The sequence below is a fragment of the Oncorhynchus nerka genome, linkage group LG14 (genome assembly GCF_034236695.1).
Source record: "Oncorhynchus nerka isolate Pitt River linkage group LG14, Oner_Uvic_2.0, whole genome shotgun sequence".
In the NCBI taxonomy this organism is placed as follows: domain Eukaryota; kingdom Metazoa; phylum Chordata; class Actinopteri; order Salmoniformes; family Salmonidae; genus Oncorhynchus; species Oncorhynchus nerka.
Window position 1 is genome coordinate 17,628,173 of NC_088409.1, and position 21,048 is coordinate 17,649,220.

General features: G+C 45.6%; 1 protein-coding gene across 1 annotated transcript in view; it reads right to left on the bottom strand.

The window, feature by feature from the left end:
* The window catches only part of LOC115127429 (serine/threonine-protein kinase ULK4-like), a 97,323-nt gene that overhangs the window by 54,394 nt on the left and 21,881 nt on the right, over nt 1-21,048 (bottom strand). The window lies entirely within an intron of this gene.

The following is a 21,048-nucleotide window of genomic DNA, read 5'->3' on the forward strand; positions in this document are numbered from 1 at the left end:
CTCTCTCTCTCTCCCTTTCTCTCTTCTCATCTCTCTCTCTCTCTCTCAATGTTTTAAACAATGCAAATGTTAATAATCTAAATCTATAATTGTGATATCATGGATGGTCAGTCCTTGCATCCATAGCTCTGTCTATGAATTTAAGTCTGGTTATATTTCTCCAGGACCATCGCTAAGCTTTTTCCCAAAACAGGCTGGTGACCGCTTTGTTATTGTTTCAATGAAGGGTCCTAGCTTTAAGATGAGGTTCACACAGAGCCTTCAGAAAGTATTCTTACCCCTGGACTTATTCCACATGTTGTTGTGTTACAGCCTGAATTCTAGCTTTAAGATGAGGTTCACACAGAGCCTTCAGAAAGTATTCTTACCCCTGGACTTATTCATGTTGTGTTACACATGTTGTGTTACAGCCTGAATTCTAGCTTTAAGATGAGGTTCACACAGAGCCTTCAGAAAGTATTCTTACCCCTGGACTTATTCCACATGTTGTTGTGTTACAGCCTGAATTCTAGCTTTAAGATGAGGTTCACACAGAGCCTTCAGAAAGTATTCTTACCCCTGGACTTATTCCACATGTTGTTGTGTTACAGCCTGAATTCTAGCATTAAGATGAGGTTCACACAGAGCCTTCAGAAAGTATTCTTACCCCTGGACTTATTCCACATGTTGTGTTACACAGCCTGAATTCTAGCTTTAAGATGAGGTTCACACAGAGCCTTCAGAAAGTATTCTTACCCCTGGACTTATTCCAGCTTTAAGATGAGGTTGTTGTGTTACAGCCTGAATTCTAGCTTTAAGATGAGGTTCACACAGAGCCTTCAGAAAGTATTCTTACCCCTGGACTTATTCCACATGTTGTTGTGTTACAGCCTGAATTCTAGCTTTAAGATGAGGTTCACACAGAGCCTTCAGAAAGTATTCTTACCCCTGGACTTATTCCACATGTTGTTGTGTTACAGCCTGAATTCTAGCTTTAAGATGAGGTTCACACAGAGCCTTCAGAAAGTATTCTTACCCCTGGACTTATTCCACATGTTGTTGTGTTACAGCCTGAATTCTAGCTTTAAGATGAGGTTACCCCTGGACTTATTCCACAGTTACAGCCTGAATTCTAGCTTTAAGATGAGGTTCACACAGAGCCTTCAGAAAGTATTCTTACCCCTGGACTTATTCATGTTGTTGTGTTACACATGTTGTTGTGTTACAGCCTGAATTCTAGCTTTAAGATGAGGTTCACACAGAGCCTTCAGAAAGTATTCTTACCCCTGGACTTATTCCACATGTTGTTGTGTTACAGCCTGACTTATTCTAGCTTTAAGATGAGGTTCACACAGAGCCTTCAGAAAGTATTCTTACCCCTGGACTTATTCCACATGTTGTGTTACAGCCTGAATTCTAGCTTTAAGATGAGGTTCACACAGAGCCTTCAGAAAGTATTCTTACCCCTGGACTTATTCCACATGTTGTGTTACAGCCTGAATTCTAGCTTTAAGATGAGGTTCACACAGAGCCTTCAGAAAGTATTCTTACCCCTGGACTTATTCCACATGTTGTTGTGTTACAGATGAGGTTCACAGAGCCTTCAGAGCCTTATTCATGAAAGCCTGAATTCTCTTTAAGATGAGGTTCACCAGAGCCTCAGAAAGTATTCTTACCCCTGGACTTATTCCACATGTTGTTGTGTTACAGCCTGAATTCTAGCTTTAAGATGAGGTTCACACAGAGCCTCAGAAAGTATTCTTACCCCTGGACTTATTCAGAAATTCTAGCTTTAAGATGAGGTTACCCCTACTTATTCCACATGTTGTTGTGTTACAGCCTGAATTCTAGCTTTAAGATGAGGTTCACACAGAGCCTTCAGAAAGTATTACCCCTGGACTTATTCCACATGTTGTTGTGTTACAGCCTGAATTCTAGCTTTAAGATGAGGTTCACACAGAGAGAAAGTATTCTTACCCTGGACTTATTCCACATGTTGTTGTGTTACAGCCAGAGAGACTTATTCCACATGTTGTTGTGTTACAGCCTGAATTCTAGCTTTAAGATGAGGTTCACACAGAGCCTTCAGAAAGTATTCTTACCCCTGGACTTATTCCACATGTTGTTGTGTTACAGCCTGAATTCTAGCTTTAAGATGAGGTTCACACAGAGCCTTCAGAAAGTATTCTTACCCTGGACTTATTCCACATGTTGTTGTGTTACAGCCTGAATTCTAGCTTTAAGATGAGGTTCACACAGAGCCTTCAGAAAGTATTCTTACCCCTGGACTTATTCCACATGTTGTTGTGTTACAGCCTGAATTCTAGCTTTAAGATGAGGTTCACACAGAGCCTTCAGAAAGTATTCTGGACTTACCCCTGGACTTATTCCACATGTTGACTTATTCCACATGTTGTTGTGTTACAGCCTGAATTCTAGCTTTAAGATGAGGTTCACACAGAGCCTTCAGAAAGTATTCTTACCCCTGGACTTATTCCACATGTTGTTGTGTTACAGCCTGAATTCTAGCTTTAAGATGAGGTTCACACAGAGCCTTCAGAAAGTATTCTTACCCCTGGACTTATTCCACATGTTGTTGTGTTACAGCCTGAATTCTAGCTTTAAGATGAGGTTCACACAGAGCCTTCAGAAAGCTTTAAGATTCTTACACAGAGCCCTGGATTCTTATTCCACATGTTGTTGTGTTACAGCCTGAATTCTAGCTTTAAGATGAGGTTCACACAGAGCCTTCAGAAAGTATTCTTACCCCTGGACTTATTCCACATGTTGTTGTGTTACAGCCTGAATTCTAGCTTTAAGATGAGGTTCACACAGAGCCTTCAGAAAGTATTCTTACCCCTGGACTTATTCCACATGTTGTGTTACAGCCTGAATTCAACATGGATTAAAGGGATAATCCAGCCCTAATTCATATGATTAAGTGTTAAATAGTGTTAAATAACACTCATATTTGAATATTTTCATTATAATCATTTGGTCATTATAACAAGGTTGGTAGAAACATGTGAAAATTGTTTTTGGAAATCTGTTGTAGCTCAAGTCTACTACAAAACCCTCAATGCAATGCTCTCTCTCTGGGCTGGCTGGCCAGTTAGCTAGCTAGCTAGAAAACATAGCTACGCACAACAATACCAACATCAATATCAGCATGTGAAGTAGCTAGCTAGCTGTAAAACATAGCTCCGCACAACAATACCAACATCAATATCAGCATGTGAAGTAGCTAGCTAGCTGTAAAACATAGCTCCGCACAACAATACCAACATCAATATCAGCATGTGAAGTAGCTAGCTAGCTAGAAAACATAGCTACGCACAACAATACCAACATCAATATCAGCATGTGAAGTAGCTAGCTAGCTGTAAAACATAGCTACGCACAACAATACCAACATCAATATCAGCATGTGAAGTAGCTAGCTAGCTAGAAAACATAGCTACGCACAACAATACCAACATCAATATCAGCATGTGAAGTAGCTAGCTAGCTGTAAAACATAGCTACGCACAACAATACCAACATCAATATCAGCATGTGAAGTAGCTAGCTAGCTGTAAAACATAGCTACGCACAACAATACCAACATCAATATCAGCATGTGAAGTAGCTAGCTAGCTGTAAAACATAGCTACGCACAACAATACCAACATCAATATCAGCATGTGAAGTAGCTAGCTAGCTGTAAAACATAGCTACGCGCAACAATACCAACATCAATATCAGCATGTGAAGTAGCTAGCTAGCTGTAAAACATAGCTACGCACAACAATACCAACATCAATATCAGCATGTGAAGTAGCTAGCTAGCTGTAAAACATAGCTACGCGCAACAATACCAACATCAATATCAGCATGTGAAGTAGCTGCATGGAGAGTCAATTGGGCGCTTGCTCAAAAACCGAACATTAGCATGAATTTCAAGAAGTACAACATTGCAAATCTTTTCCAAGATGTGAGATAATTAACTTGTTCTCTTTAATATCGTATAGCTCATACTCAGAATTTGAGAAGGGATTGCGTGACGTTTAGTTTAGCCTCCGCGTGCCGCAGCATGACAACGTGAATGCAGATGGGTCGACAGTCAGTTGGGTGGGCCGTTTCTCCATTCATTGCCCTGTGGGATTCCTATCTCCTCCTTTCTGTAATATCTCTGCTTCCCATAGACACACAGGGGCATTGCAACATGGTACTTGAAGTTGAATAATTTACTACACTGTTTAGATTGGGTACATCTAAGCAAAATCTCTACTTTGTCATGAGGATATAGATGTATGTATGTGTTCTATTGGCTGATTTGGCGATCTGGAGAGAGGTCATTGTTTTAAAAGCGTTATGAAATCTGATAGTGTGGTAACCCCTATGACGAGAATGATGTCGTTAAGACGCATTCCTACATGATTTCCTGATTTTCAAAGACGGACCAGATAGAAGTTAAATCACGGGGACATCTGTTATTTTACCCAGCGATAGAACATAGGCTTTCACCAAATTGACAGGAGTATCATGATTTTATTTCTGGGGGCGGATTATTCCTTTAAATATATATATTTTTCTCACCTGTCTACACAATACCCCATAATGACAAAGTGAAAACATGTTTTTTGAAATGTACAGACGAATGGTATTGTAAATGAAGTACAGAAATATCTCATTTACATAACTATTCACACCCCTTTGCTATGACACTCCAACCTGAGCTCAGGTGCATCCACTTTCCTTTGATCATCCTTGAGATGCCACTACAACTTGATTGGAGTCCACCTGTGGCCAATTCAATTGTTTGGCCATGATTTAGAAAGAAACACACCTGTCTATACAAGGTCCTACAGTTGACAGTGCAGAAACTATACCAAGGAACTGTCCGTACCTCTCCGAGAGAGAATTGTGATGAGGCATACATCTGGAAGGGTATGAAACAAGTTCTAGAGTGTTAAGTTTCCAAGAACACAGTGGTCTCCATCATTGGGAGATGGAAAAAAATCTGGAACTACGCAGACCCTGCCTAGAGCTGGCCGTCCAACCAAACAACAGGGCAAGAAGGACCTTGATCAGGGAGGTGACCAAGAACCCAATGACCACTCTGACAGAACAACAGAGTTCCTTGCCTGAGACGGGAGAACCTGCCAGAATCTGGGCATTATGGGAGAGTGGCCAAACAGAAGCCACTCCTAAGAAAAAGGCACATGACAGCACACCTGGAGTCTGCAAAAGGGCACATGACTCATAAGACAAAATATTCTATGGTCTGAGGAGACAAAAATGTAACTCTTTTGCCTGAATGCAAAGCGATATGTATGGAGAAAATCATGCACAGTTCATCACCCATCTAACACCATCCCTACCGTGTAGCATGGTGGCAGCATCATGCTATGAGGATGCTTTTCAGCGACAGGGACTGAGAGACTGGTAAGGACAGAGGGAACAAAATACAGGCAAATCCTTGATGAGAACCCACTTTGATGAGAACCCACTTCAGAGTGCAAAAGACCTTAGACTGGGTGCGAAGATGTACGTTCCAACAGGACCTCAAGCATACAGCCAAAGCAACACTGGAATGGCTTCAGAACTATAAGTCCTTGAGTGGCCCAGCCAAAGCACAGATTTGAATTCCATTGAAAATCTGTGGAAAGACTTGAAGATTGCTGGTCACCGCAACTCCCCATCTAACTTAACAGAGCTTGAGAAAATCTGCAACGAAAAATTCAACCGTAATCGCCACCAAAGGTGCTTCTACACAGTATTGACTCTGGGGTGTGAATACTTATGTAAATTAGATATCTGTAATTCATTTGCCATAAATTTGCTAAAATGTCTAAAAACATGTTTACGAAAGCAAGTCTGTTTAGAACAAATTCTGGCTTTGCAACTTTGTAATTATGGGGTATTGTGATACATTTTTAATTCCGGCTGTAACACAAAATGTGGGGAAAGTCAAGAGGTATGAATACTATCTGAAGGCACTGTATATAGTGATGTAATCATTTAAAGTCTGAAAAGTGGAGTGTACAGTAATAGTGGACATTAGTGCCAGTAAAACATCTTCCAACCTCACTCTGGAAGCATTGTGAGGCAGCCTCTATCCTTTACTGTGCACTGTTCCCATCCACTTTGCTCCACATGGCTCCCGGACTGTCAGAGAGGGTGACACACAGTCCTGCAGGTCATCTCTGCTGCCTGTCAGAGGGAGAAGCTGAGGCTGAATGAACAGAGCTGAGCCACTGAGCCATGTCAAACCAACACAGCTCAAGCCCAGTCAGCTCTTCAGACCGGCCAGTGACACTGATAGTACGAGGTAACACTCCCATTCCTCATTTACACACACCAGCTGTCAGAGCTGATTACACACACACGAACGCACACACAAAAACACACGAAAGCACAGACGAACAGACCCACCAACACACACACAGTCAGGGATGAGGTTTTCCTCTATTCCTCTGACCGCACTCAACTCTGCTGTCCACTCCAATCAGCAGAGAGGAGCAGAGGTCTCCATGCAGGCAGCACAGGTGGCAGACAGAGGAGAGGAAAGGAGGGAGGAGAGGACACCTGGGGATCCCAGGCTGTTAACACAATGGCTGTGACCAAAATGGCACCCTGTGCCTTTTAGAGTGCACTACGTTTGAACAGGGCTCATAGGCCTCTGGTCCAAAGTATTGCACGATAGGCTGCCATTTGCGACACATTCAAAACAACACCCATGCCTGTTCATCCCACTGACCAATCACTCATTGTGTATGCACAGACTACCAGGCAACGGTACCGCGTTGACCAATAGCACGATATCAGCACGACTCCAGTCAAATCAAATAATAATACCACAATGAGCATAGCCTTGATGTAGTCAGCGTGTAACCTCTGTTAACCTGCTCATTAGAAAGGATCAGGTTTTTATTAGCGGTAGCATGCCGGCTTCCTGTAGCTGTGAGGCTGGCTTCCGCTGGGATAAAAGCATTTTTCAAATTCCTGCTAATCAGGGTGTAAAAGCGTTCCCGCAGATAGAACTGGTTTTGCTTCACTTGCGAAAGCGGGCACAGCTAGGCAGACTGACTGAGCCCACACAAAGGCAACAACGGCCAAAGGTTCAGATAATTGGAAAGTTTGAACTCTGTATCAAACCTGATAATGAGGGGGAAAGACATACTTGTATGAAGCCCTGTTAAAGTCCCAATTTGCAATCTAATTTAAGCCAGAACCCATCAAGGAGAGAGCTCTGCACTTTTTTAGGACTTTATCAAGCAGTGGTAAATGCAATTTAATTTCTCATTGTAAATGTAATAGCTGGTCTCAGACAAGGGAAATACAACCAACAGGAGTGTGTAGCAGATTGCTGACATCAATTTGAATAGTTCAGTTGGCTCTCTCAGTGCCAGATAGATAGACAGAGGGAGGTGTGGGGGCTGGCTTGTGTTCAGAGCCTTGACAGAAATGGCAGTCAGTCTGGGATGTGTTGGAGATCGGAGATAAAACTATGTAAGCGCACCCAGCTGGTGTCCATCATCACCTTCTCAACGACCAGGCAGGCAACACAGAAACCCAGAGAAACCAGCTCTCAATTCATCACAGACAGCGGCTCCCAAATGCCCCTGGTCCATAGTAGTGCACTATGTAGGGAACAGAGTACCCTTGTTTCACGAGGATCACCCAGATGAGAGGGCTTGAGGAACTATCAGGGAGACAATGTCAACATGCTTTAGATACAGTATACTACCATCACCAGACCAGCCTGGCATCTACTGCTCTTCAACTATTTCAACATCCTGCACGGCTTTATTCATTGGTAAACCTATATAATGCCTTAGTATACAGACTGCTATCGCCTTACTATGGTGCAGTGGTGGAGTTCACAGTTTATTATACAGCAGAGTGAAATCTTATTCATTCTAACGACTTCTTCTGCATCGTTCAGTAACATCACGTTCCCACCTCTGCTAAGCAGCGCAGTCCCTAACTTAGGCTTAGACTGACCTTTCCTCTATAACAGATCAATATTCCATACTAATCCCAAGCACACAAAGGGCCTGTCTGCCTGCCTGCTGCCTGCCATTAGGTTAGAGGACAGTCTGGCTCTCTGATGAACACTGGAATATCCATGGTTAATACTAAACACTATGCAGGAATCTCATACAACTGCAGCAGCTAGCCTGCTATAGCAACCTACAACATACTGTACATCCCAAATGTCACCCTATTCCCTACATAGAGCACTACTTTTGACTAGAGCCCTATGGGTCCTGTTCTAACATAGCGCCCTATATAGGGAATAGAGTTCCATTTGCGATCCAGACAAAGTCTTCAAAGAGGGTGGGAGTGGACGGGTTGGTTAAGGACATTCTCAGATTTCCTTTTGAAAAGTGACATTACGTCTTCCTCTTTGTGCTCCAGGTCCAGTGTGATCTGAAAGCCATTGAGCAGGATGACAGACATACTGCTGAGGTGTGTGTTGCCACCAGCTGGTGAAAGAGTCCTTTAAAACTCCCCCGGGAGCTGTTAACCCCCCTGTTCTGTTCTCCTGTTCTCCTTCTATCAGCTCCACTGTTCTCCCTGAACAGCAGAGACATGGCGGTGACATCACACCTCTCCTGTAGGCTGGTCCTAGTTGGACACACCCAATCATCAATCAATCCATGACTTTCCTTTCCCAGGGAACGGTTCCCTCCCCTTCAGCCCAGTGTGTGTGAGTGTGCGCGTGTGTGTGACCTTGCGTACGACCGTGTTTGCGTGTGTTACTGCTGCAGCATATCAGGGAAGTCCTACCTCTGAGAATCTCTTTAACATCACATTACCAGTGTAGCTTTCTTTCAATAAGGACAAGCCAATGCCTCGTGTCTGTGTGCTTATGCATCAACTTCTGCAATTAAATAATGTCTCTATGTGAGTATTTCTCTAAAATGAGTTTAAGTTTGCACTTATTTATGCTCTACTTTTCCCTATGATTCAGATAACTGAACGGAGGAGGGGGGGAACAGCCCTGGCAAGCCAAGGAAACATGGTGTGAGCTGAATTCTAAATGTGCCATGCACTGTGAGTTTGTGCCCTGCAGGCAGGCAGCTACAGAGGGAGGAGGGGGATCTACAGTGTGTTATTAGGGAAACAGTGCAGTGTTGGGCCTGAGCTCCACACTGCTCCCTACATGAGGCCACAACTCTGGAACACCCCTCAACATGCTGATGCTGCGAAAAGGTCAAGCATATTAAACTATGTATTAGGCTGCTGATAAACACACAATTATTGACTTAGTGATTGTGTTTTATCTGGTAGTAATAATAACATGAATGATCTGATGTGTCCAAAACCAGCTTATGGTTTACAGCTTCAAGGGAGGGAAGGAGAGAGAGACTTTTTACCTACTTAATGTACCACAGCGTGCATCACAACAGCAAGATGTGTGACCTGTTGCCACAAGGTTTTTATTGTTTATTTCACTTTTGTTTATTATCTATTTCAATTGCTTTGGCAATGTAAACATATGTTTCCCATGCAAATAAGGCCCCTTAAATTGAAATTGAATTGAGAGAGAGAGACAGAGAGAGAGGAGAGAGACAGAAAGAGAAAGACAGAAGAGAGAGATCAATTAACTTTTTTTATTTGATCATTTCTTAACCCCCAGAGATCATTTCTTAACTTAATATTCAACACCAGAAAAAAAATGCAAGTGTTAATCAAGATGCTGTGTTGTCTCTTCAGGTTACGTTGTGTACAACAGATGCCATAGCAACTCCACCGCAACTCACCTCCATAAACTCTGGGTAAGATAATAACAGATGCCATAGCAACCCCATCGCAACTCACCTCCATAAACTCTGGGTAGATAATAACAGATGCCATAGCAACTCCATCGCAACTCACCTCCATAAACTCTGAGTAGACAATAACAGATGCCATAGCAACCCCATCGCAACTCACCTCCATAAACTCTGAGTAGACAATAACAGATGCCATAGCAACTCACCTCCATAAACTCTGGGTAGACAATAACAGATACCATAGCAACCCCATCGCAACTCACCTCCATAAACTCTGGGTAGATAATAACAGATGCCATAGCAACTCACCTCCATAAACTCTGAGTAGACAATAACAGATGCCATAGCAACTCACCTCCATAAACTCTGAGTAGACAATAACAGATGCCATAGCAACTCACCTCCATAAACTCCGAGTAGACAATAACAGATGCCATAGCAACTCACCTCCATAAACTCTGGGTAGATAATAACAGATGCCATAGCAACTCACCTCCATAAACTCTGGGTAGACAATAACAGATGCCATAGCAACCCCATCACAACTCACCTCCATAAACTCTGGGTAGATAATAACAGATGCCATAGCAACCCCATCACAACTCACCTCCATAAACTCTGGGTAGATAACAGATGCCATAGCAACCCCATCGCAACTCACCTCCATAAACTCTAGGTAGACAATAACAGATGCCATAGCAACCCCATCGCAACTCACCTCCATAAACTCTGGGTAGATAACAACAGATGCCATAGCAACTCCATCGCAACTCACCTCCATAAACTCTGGGTAGATAATAACAGATGCCATAGCAACCCCATCGCAACTCACCTCCATAAACTCTGGGTAGACAATAACAGATGCCATAGCAACCCCATCGCAACTCACCTCCATAAACTCTGGGTAGATAATAACAAATGCAGAATAAAGCAGATTCTCAATCATTTAATCATTTTGACATTGTGTTGGTTAGACTCTCTGGTTTTCATCAATATGACACTGTGTTGGTTAGACTCTCTGGTTTTCATCAAGATGACATTGTGTTGGTTAGACTCGCTGGTTTTCTTCAAGATGACACTGTGTTGGTTAGACTCTTTGGTTTTCATCAAGATGACATTGTGTTGGATAGACTCTGTGGTTTTCTTCAAGATGACATTGTGTTGGTTGGACTCTCTGGTTTTCATCAAGATGACACTGTGTTGGTTAGACTCTCTGGTTTTCATCAAGATGACACTGTGTTGGTTAGACTCTCTGGTTTTCATCAAGATGACACTGTGTTGGTTAGACTCTCTGGTTTTCATCAAGATGACACTGTGTTGGTTAGAGTCCTAGTCTGTCTATCTGGAGATGGTTTAGAACAGGGTTCCCCAGCTGGCAACCCGCGGGCCGAATGCTTTTATTTGGCAACTAAAATGTTCTGAGCACAAAATATATATATATATTTTCCATGGTTGGACATAAGACTGTGAAAACACCAGGAAATCAGCACTTCCGGCGCCGACAGAGATGGCCACCTCGCTTCGCGTTCCTAGGAAACTATGCAGTTTTTTGTTTTTTTACGTGTTATTTCTTACATTAGTACCCCAGGTCATCTTAGGTTTCATTACATACAGTCGAGAAGAACTACTGAATATAAGATCAGCGTCAACTCACCATCAGTACGACCAAGAATATGTTTTCCGCGACGCGGATCCTGTGTTCTGCCTTACAAACAGGACAACGGAATGGATCGCATGCAGCGACCCAAGGAAACGACTCCGAAAAAGAGGGAAACGTAGCGGTCTTCTGGTCAGACTCCGAAAAAGGGCACATCGCGCACCACTCCCCAGCATTCTTCTTGCCAATGTCCAGTCTCTTGACAACAAGGTTGATGAAATCCGAGCAAGGGTAGCATTCCAGAGGGACATCAGAGACTGCAACGTTCTCTGCTTCACGGAAACATGGCTTACTGGGAAGACGCTATCCGATGCGGTGCAGCCAACGGGTTTCTCCACGCATCGCACCGACAGAAACAAACATCTTTCTGGTAAGAAGAGTGGCGGGGGCGTATGCCTCATGACTAACGAGACATGGTGTGATGAAGGAAACATACAGGAACTCAAATCCTTCTGTTCACCTGATTTAGAATTCCTCACAATCAAATGTAGACCGCATTATCTTCCAAGAGAATTCTCTTCGATTCTTGCTACGTAAGCTCAACTTTCTGAACATTCGAGACATGTAGTCCACTTGTCATTCCAATCTCCTTTGCATTAGCGTAGCCTCTTCTGTAGCCTGTCAACTATGTGTCTGTCTATCCCTGTTCTCTCCTCTCTGCACAGACCATACAAACGCTCCACACCGCGTGGCCGCGGCCACCCTAATCTGGTGGTCCCAGCGCGCACGACCCACGTGGAGTTCCAGGTCTCCGGTAGCCTCTGGAACTGCCGATCTGCGGCCAACAAGGCAGAGTTCATCTCAGCCTATGCCTCCCTCCAGTCCCTCGACTTCTTGGCACTGACGGAAACATGGATCACCACAGATAACACTGCTACTCCTACTGCTCTCTCTTCGTCCGCCCACGTGTTCTCGCACACCCCGAGAGCTTCTGGTCAGCGGGGTGGTGGCACCGGGATCCTCATCTCTCCCAAGTGGTCATTCTCTCTTTCTCCCCTTACCCATCTGTCTATCGCCTCCTTTGAATTCCATGCTGTCACAGTTACCAGCCCTTTCAAGCTTAACATCCTTATCATTTATCGCCCTCCAGGTTCCTCGGAGAGTTCATCAATGAGCTTGATGCCTTGATAAGCTCCTTTCCTGAGGACGGCTCACCTCTCACAGTTCTGGGCGACTTTAACCTCCCCACGTCTACCTTTGACTCATTCCTCTCTGCCTCCTTCTTTCCACTCCTCTCCTCTTTTGACCTCTCCCTCTCACCTTCCCCCTACTCACAAGGCAGGCAATACGCTCGACCTCATCTTTACTAGATGCTGTTCTTCCACTAACCTCATTGCAACTCCCCTCCAAGTCTCCGACCACTACCTTGTATCCTTTTCCCTCTCGCTCTCATCCAACACTTCCCACACTGCCCCTACTCGGATGGTATCGCGCCGTCCCAACCTTCGCTCTCTCTCCCCGCTACTCTCTCCTCTTCCATCCTATCATCTCTTCCCTCTGCTCAAACCTTCTCCAACCTATCTCCTGATTCTGCCTCCTCAACCCTCCTCTCCTCCCTTTCTGCATCCTTTGACTCTCTATGTCCCCTATCCTCCAGGCCGGCTCGGTCCTCCCCTCCCGCTCCGTGGCTCGACGACTCATTGCGAGCTCACAGAACAGGGCTCCGGGCAGCCGAGCGGAAATGGAGGAAAACTCGCCTCCCTGCGGACCTGGCATCCTTTCACTCCCTCCTCTCTACATTTTCCTCTTCTGTCGCTGCTGCTAAAGCCACTTTCTACCACTCTAAATTCCAAGCATCTGCCTCTAACCCTAGGAAGCTCTTTGCCACCTTCTCCTCCCTCCTGAATCCCCCCCCCCCCTCCTCCCTCTCTGCAGATGACTTCGTCAACCATTTTGAAAAGAAGGTCGACGACATCCGATCCTAGTTTGCTAAGTCAAACGACACCGCTGGTTCTGCTCACACTGCCCTACCCTGTGCTCTGACCTCTTTCTCCCCTCTCTCTCCAGATGAAATCTCGCGTCTTGTGACGGCCGGCCGCCCAACAACCTGCCCGCTTGACCCTATCCCCTCCTCTCTTCTCCAGACCATTTCCGGAGACCTTCTCCCTTACCTCACCTCGCTCATCAACTCATCCCTGACCGCTGGCTACGTCCCTTCCGTCTTCAAGAGAGCGAGAGTTGCACCCCTTCTGAAAAAACCTACACTCGATCCCTCCGATGTCAACAACTACAGACCAGTATCCCTTCTTTCTTTTCTCTCCAAAACCCTTGAACGTGCCATCCTTGGCCAGCTCTCCCGCTATCTCTCTCAGAATGACCTTCTTGATCCAAATCAGTCAGATTTCAAGACTAGTCATTCAACTGAGACTGCTCTTCTCTGTATCACGGAGGCGCTCCGCACTGCTAAAGCTAACTCTCTCTCCTCTGCTCTCATCCATCTAGACCTATCGGCTGCCTTCGATACTGTGAACCATCAGATCCTCCTCTCCACCCTCTCCGAGTTGGGCATCTCCGGCGCGGCCCACGCTTGGATTGCGTCCTACCTGACAGGTCGCTCCTACCAGGTGGCGTGGCGAGAATCCGTCTCCTCACCACGTGCTCTCACCACTGGTGTCCCCCAGGGCTCTGTTCTAGGCCCTCTCCTATTCTCGCTATACACCAAGTCACTTGGCTCTGTCATAACCTCACATGGTCTCTCCTATCATTGCTATGCAGACGACAGACAATTAATCTTCTCCTTTCCCCCTTCTGATGACCAGGTGGCGAATCGCATCTCTGCATGTCTGGCAGACATATCAGTGTGGATGACGGATCACCACCTCAAGCTGAACCTCAGCAAGACGGAGCTGCTCTTCCTCCCGGGAAGGACTGCCCGTTCCATGATCTCGCCATCACGGTTGACAACTCCACTGTGTCCTCCTCCCAGAGCGCTAAGAACCTTGGCGTGATCCTGGACAACACCCTGTCGTTCTCAACTAACATCAAGGCGGTGGCCCGTTCCTGTAGGTTCATGCTCTACAACATCCGCAGAGTACGACCCTGCCTCACACAGGAAGCGGTGCAGGTCCTAATCCAGGCACTTGTCATCTCCCGTCTGGATTACTGCAACTCGCTGTTGGCTGGGCTCCCTGCCTGTGCCATTAAACCCCTACAACTCATCCAGAACGCCGCAGCCCGTCTGGTGTTCAACCTTCCCAAGTTCTCTCACGTCACCCCGCTCCTCCGCTCTCTCCACTGGCTTCCAGTTGAAGCTCGCATCCGCTACAAGACCATGGTGCTTGCCTACGGAGCTGTGAGGGGAACGGCACCTCAGTACCTCCAGGCTCTGATCAGGCCCTACACCCAAACAAGGGCACTGCGTTCATCCACCTCTGGCCTGCTCGCCTCCCTACCACTGAGGAAGTACAGTTCCCGCTCAGCCCAGTCAAAACTGTTCGCTGCTCTGGCCCCCCAATGGTGGAACAAACTCCCTCACGACGCCAGGACAGCGGAGTCAATCACCACCTTCCGGAGACACCTGAAACCCCACCTCTTTAAGGAATACCTAGGATAGGATAAAGTAATCCTTCTCACCCCCTTAAAAGATTTAGATGCACTATTGTAAAGTGGCTGCTCCACTGGATGTCATAAGGTGAATGCACCAATTTGTAAGTCGCTCTGGATAAGAGCGTCTGCTAAATGACTTAAATGTAAATGTAAATTATAATCACAGCCGTATATATCTCCCCCCATGCAGACACGTCGATGGCTCTGAACAAACTTTATTTAACTCTTTGCAAACTGGAAACCATTTATCCGGAGGCTGCATTCATTGTAGCTGGGGATTTTAACAAAGCTAATCTGAAAACAAGACTCCCTAAATTTTATCAGCATATCGATTGCGCAACCAGGGGTGGTAAAACCTTGGATCACTGTTACTCTAACTTCCGCGACGCATATAAGGCCCTGCCCCGCCCCCCTTTCGGAAAAGCTGACCACGACTCCATTTTGTTGATCCCTGCCTACAGGCAGAAACTGAAACAAGAGTCTCCCACGCTAAGGTCTGTCCAACGCTGGTCAGACCAAGCTGACTCCACACTCCAAGACTGCTTCCATCACGTGGACTGGGACATGTTTCGTATTGCGTCAGATAAAAATATTGACGAATACGCTGATTCGGTGTGCGAGTTCATTAGAATGTGCGTTGAAGATGTCGTTCCCATAGCAACGATAAAAACATTCCCTAACCAGAAACCGTGGATTGATGGCAGCATTCGCGTGAAACTGAAAGCGCGAACCACTGCTTTTAATCAGGGCAAGGTGTCTGGCAACATGACCGAATACAAACAGTGCAGCTATTCCCTCCGCAAGGCTATTAAACAAGCTAAGCGTCAGTACAGAGACAAAGTAGAATCTCAATTCAACGGCTCAGACACAAGAGGCATGTGGCAGGGTCTACAGTCAATCACGGACTACAAGAAGAAACCCAGCCCAGTCACGGACCAGGATGTCTTGCTCCCAGGCAGACTAAATAACTTATTTGCCCGCTTTGGGGACAATACAGTGCCACTGACACGGCCTGCAACGAAAACATGCGGTCTCTCCTTCACTGCAGCCGAGGTGAGTAAGACATTTAAACGTGTTAACCCTCGCAAGGCTGCAGGCCCAGACGGCATCCCCAGCCGCGCCCTCAGAGCATGCGCAGACCAGCTGGCCGGTGTGTTTACGGACATATTCAATCAATCCCTATACCAGTCTGCTGTTCCCACATGCTTCAAGAGGGCCACCATTGTTCCTGTTCCCAAGAAAGCTAAGGTAACTGAGCTAAACGACTACCGCCCCGTAGCACTCACTTCCGTCATCATGAAGTGCTTTGAGAGACTAGTCAAGGACCATATCACCTCCACCCTACCTGACACCCTAGACCAGACATGGGCAAACTACGGCCCGCGGGCCACATACGGCCCGTTAGGCTTTTTAATCCGGCCCGCCGAACTTGTCCAAATTATAGTAAAAACCTCCTTTTTTCCCCTTTCCCTGCAATGCCCACGTTTCCCCAATAGATGGCGCACTCAAAACACATTGACAGTTGTTGGAGTGGCGCGTATTTCTCTTTATTTCACTTTAATTTTCACTTCGTTTCACGTCACCATTAAGCCCTTCTGTGAAAATGAGCGGACCAAAGAGAAGGAAAGTGGACAGCGAATGCCGAGTGTTTAATAAGGAGTGGACAACAAAATACTTCTTCACTGAAGTCCGATCAACGGCTGTATGTCTGATATGCCAAGAAGCTGTTGCGGTTTTCAAAGAGTACAATATCAGCCGTCACTTTGCCACGAAGCATGCAAACTATGCTAGCAAGCAGTCAACACAAGAACGGGCGGCTACTGCTCAGAGGTTGGCAGCTAATTTACAGAGTCAACAGAACTTTTTCACCGACAAACTGCAATTCAAGAGTCAAGTACCAAGGCAAGTTATTTGCTGGCATTCAAATTAGCAAAGGCTAGCAAGCCTTTCTCCGAAGGCGAGTTTTTGAAAGAGTGCATGGTAGAGACAGCAGGTCTCTTGTGTCCGGAGAGCAAAGCCAAGTTTGAAAAAATCAGTTTAGCACGCAGGACAGTGACTCGCCGCGTGGAACTGATTGACGAAGATATAGTCAGCGAGTTAAACAAAAAGGCGGAGTCCTTTAAGTTATATTCACTAGCACTGGATGAAAGTAACGACATAAAAGACACTGCTCAGCTCCTAATTTTTATCCGAGGGATTAACGACAGTTTTGAGATAACGGAGGAGCTTTTGAGCATGGAATCACTGAAAGGGAAAACGCGAGGAGAGGACTTATATGAACAGGTGTCTGCTGTCATCGAGAGAATGAAGCTACCTTGGAGTAAACTTGCCAATGTCACCACGGATGGATCGCCAAATTTAACTGGAAAAAACATCGGGCTGCTGAAAAGAATCCAGGATAAAGTGAAAGAAGAAAACCCTGACCAGGATGTTATTTTACTTCACTGCATCATTCATCAGGAGTCTCTGTGTAAGTCTGTATTGCAGCTTAATCACGTCGTGGATCCAGTTGGAAAACTTGTTAACTTCATACGAGCAAGGGGACTTAATCATCGTCAGTTCATTACGTTCCTGGTAGAAACTAATGCGGATCACCAGGACCTAATTTACCACTCTCGCGTCCGCTGGTTAAGTTTGGGGAAAGTGTTTCAACGAGTATGGGAGCTCAAAGACGAGATTCGCTCATTTTTTAATTTAATGGGGAAATCCGAAAAATTCCCCGAGCTGAGCGACACAAACTGGCTTTGTGACTTTGCGTTTGCTGTGGACATATTTTCACACATGAATGAGCTGAACGTGAAGCTACAGGGGAAAGATCAGTTTGCGCACGACATGTACACAAATGTGAGAGCCTTCAAATCCAAGCTGGTTTTATTCTCCAGGCAAATGTCAAACAAATCTTTCGCACATTTCCCCACACTAGCCGTGCAGAAAGAGGCCGCCCGAAATGCGAAGAAATACTGCAAATCACTGGACGATCTGCACAGAGAATTTTGCCGTCGGTTCTGTGATTTTGAAAAAATTGACAAGTCACTTCAACTGGTGTCCTGTCCCCTGTCACAAGACCCCGAATCAGCACCGCAGGAGCTGCAATTGGAACTGATCGATCTTCAGTCTGACTCCGTCTCAAAGGAGAACGCTTCACTTAACGAGACCGCGTTTCCAAACCTCCGGAGGACAGCGCAGAAGATGCTGGTGTTGTTTGGCTCGACCTACGTGTGTGAGCAGACGTTTAGCGTCATGAAAATCAACAAAGCCCATCACAGATCCAAGTTAACTGACCAACACCTCAGATCTGTCCTGAGAATTGCCACAACAAAACTAACTCCAGACTTTGATGCACTGGCAAAAAAGGGAGACCAACAACACTGTTCCCACTGAAATGGTGAGTTTTTCTGCTGTGTTATGAAAAAATGCATATGGAAAGTTTGGAAGTGCGTCTTTTAATTAAGAGCAATGCGCATTTACGCACAGCAGCGGTACAGTAGCTTAATTAACACGCCGCACATCGCTCTTAATTTAAATTTAAATTTTCAGCTGCAGGTAGGATATTTAATACAGCCTATGTCTGTGTGCTTGGCAACGATACACGTGTACTGTTTGCGTGTGAAGGCGAGCGTCCGTGGCGAGTTTGTAGAGCGCGGTCAGGACAATCCATCCATGATTTTGCGGAGTTTAACACAAGTAGATATTATTGAGCTTGAGTATTTCGTTGTGTAATAATATGTTTTGAATGTTGAAAGTGATTCCATTTTTCAATAAATGTTGATTTCTTTAACTTTGCACCTTCGATTGAAACTTATTAAAAACAGACGCAATCTTGATAAATCACAGTGCGTATGTTATTTTAATCTATTTACATTTCCTCCTCCCAGTATCTGCGAAATAGTATGTAAATGCCATATCTTGCATATTCCTTGAGACAAATTTATTAACTGATAAGGGCTATTTTTCACATTTGAAAGACAGTTAATAAATTGGGTTCTAGTGTTCTTACTGTGCTATGAGGTTTGCACACACTACATTTAATGCTTTAGTATATCCGGCCCAAACACTCCCTCCAAATGCTCCTGGCCCGGCCCCTCTGTCAAATTTTAGAACCCATTGTGGCCCGCGAGTCAAAAAGTTTGCCCACCCCTGCCCTAGACCCACTCCAATTTGCTTACCGCCCAAATAGGTCCACAGACGATGCAATCTCAACCACACTGCACACTGCCCTAACCCACCTGGACAAGAGGAATACCTATGTGAGAATGCTGTTCATCGACTACAGCTCGGCATTCAACACCATAGTACCCTCCAAGCTCGTCATCAAGCTCGAGACCCTGGGTCTCGACCCCGCCCTGTGCAACTGGGTACTGGACTTCCTGACGGGCCGCCCCCAGGTGGTGAGGGTAGGCAACAACATCTCCTCCCCGCTGATCCTCAACACGGGGGCCCCACAAGGGTGCGTTCTGAGCCCTCTCCTGTACTCCCTGTTCACCCACGACTGCGTGGCCACGCACGCCTCCAACTCAATCATCAAGTTTGCGGACGACACAACAGTGGTAGGCTTGATTACCAACAACGACGAGACGGCCTACAGGGAGGAGGTGAGGGCCCTCGGAGTGTGGTGTCAGGAAAATAACCTCACACTCAACGTCAACAAAACTAAGGAGATGATTGTGGACTTCAGGAAACAGCAGAGGGAACACCCCCTATCCACATCGATGGAACAGTAGTGGAGAGGGTAGCAAGTTTTAAGTTCCTCGGCATACACATCACAGACAAACTGAATTGGTCCACTCACACTGACAGCGTCGTGAAGAAGGCGCAGCAGCGCCTCTTCAACCTCAGGAGGCTGAAGAAATTCGGCTTGTCACCAAAAGCACTCACAAACTTCTACAGATGCACAATCGAGAGCATCCTGGCGGGCTGTATCACCGCCTGGTACGGCAACTGCTCCGCCCTCAACCGTAAGGCTCTCCAGAGGGTAGTGAGGTCTGCACAACGCATCACCGGGGGCAAACTACCTGCCCTCCAGGACACCTACACCACCCGATGTTACAGGAAGGCCATAAAGATCATCAAGGACATCAACCACCCGAACCACTGCCTGTTCACCCCGCTATCATCCAGAAGGCGAGGTCAGTACAGGTGCATCAAAGCTGGGACCGAGAGACTGAAAAACAGCTTCTATCTCAAGGCCATCAGACTGTTAAACAGCCACCACTAACATTGAGTGGCTGTTGCCAACACACTGTCATTGACACTGCCCCAACTCCAGCCACTTTAATAATGGGAATTGATGGGAAATGTAAATATATCACTAGCCACTTTAAACAATGCTACCTTATATAATGTTACTTACCCTACATTATTCATCTCATATGCATACGTATATACTGTACTCTACATCATCGACTGCATCCTTATGTAATACATGTATCACTAGCCACTTTAACTATGCCACTTTGTTTACATACTCATCTCATATGTATATACTGTACTCGATACCATCTACTGTATGCTGCTCTGTACCATCACTCATTCATATATCCTTATGTACATATTCTTTATCCCCTTACACTGTGTATAAGAGAGTAGTTTTGGAATTGTTAGTTAGATTACTTGTTGGTTATCACTGCATTGTCGGAACTAGAAGCACAAGCATTTCGCTACACTCGCATTAACATCTGCTAACCATGTGTATGTGACAAATAAAATTTGATTTGATTTGAAGTCTTTTTCATTTTGAAATCTGTTCCCATGTATGGTCTACAAATGATTAGCAATTATGTTCCGGACCCCCGACCATCCTCCAGACCATCCTCCAGAAACAAAACGGCCCACGGCTGAATCTAGTTGATGATCCCTGGTTTAGAAGTTATTTATTTTATTTTACCCCTTGTTCTCCCCAATATCGTGATATCAAATTGGTAGTTCCAGTCTTGTCCCATCACTGCAACTCTCCTAGAGAGCCGTGCGTCTTCCCGAAACACGACCCTGCCAAGCCGCACTGCTTCTTGACACACTGCTCGCTTAACCCGGAAGCCAGTCGCACCAATGTTTCGGAGGAAACACCGTCCAGCTGGTGCTCAAAGTCAAGGAATCGCTAGA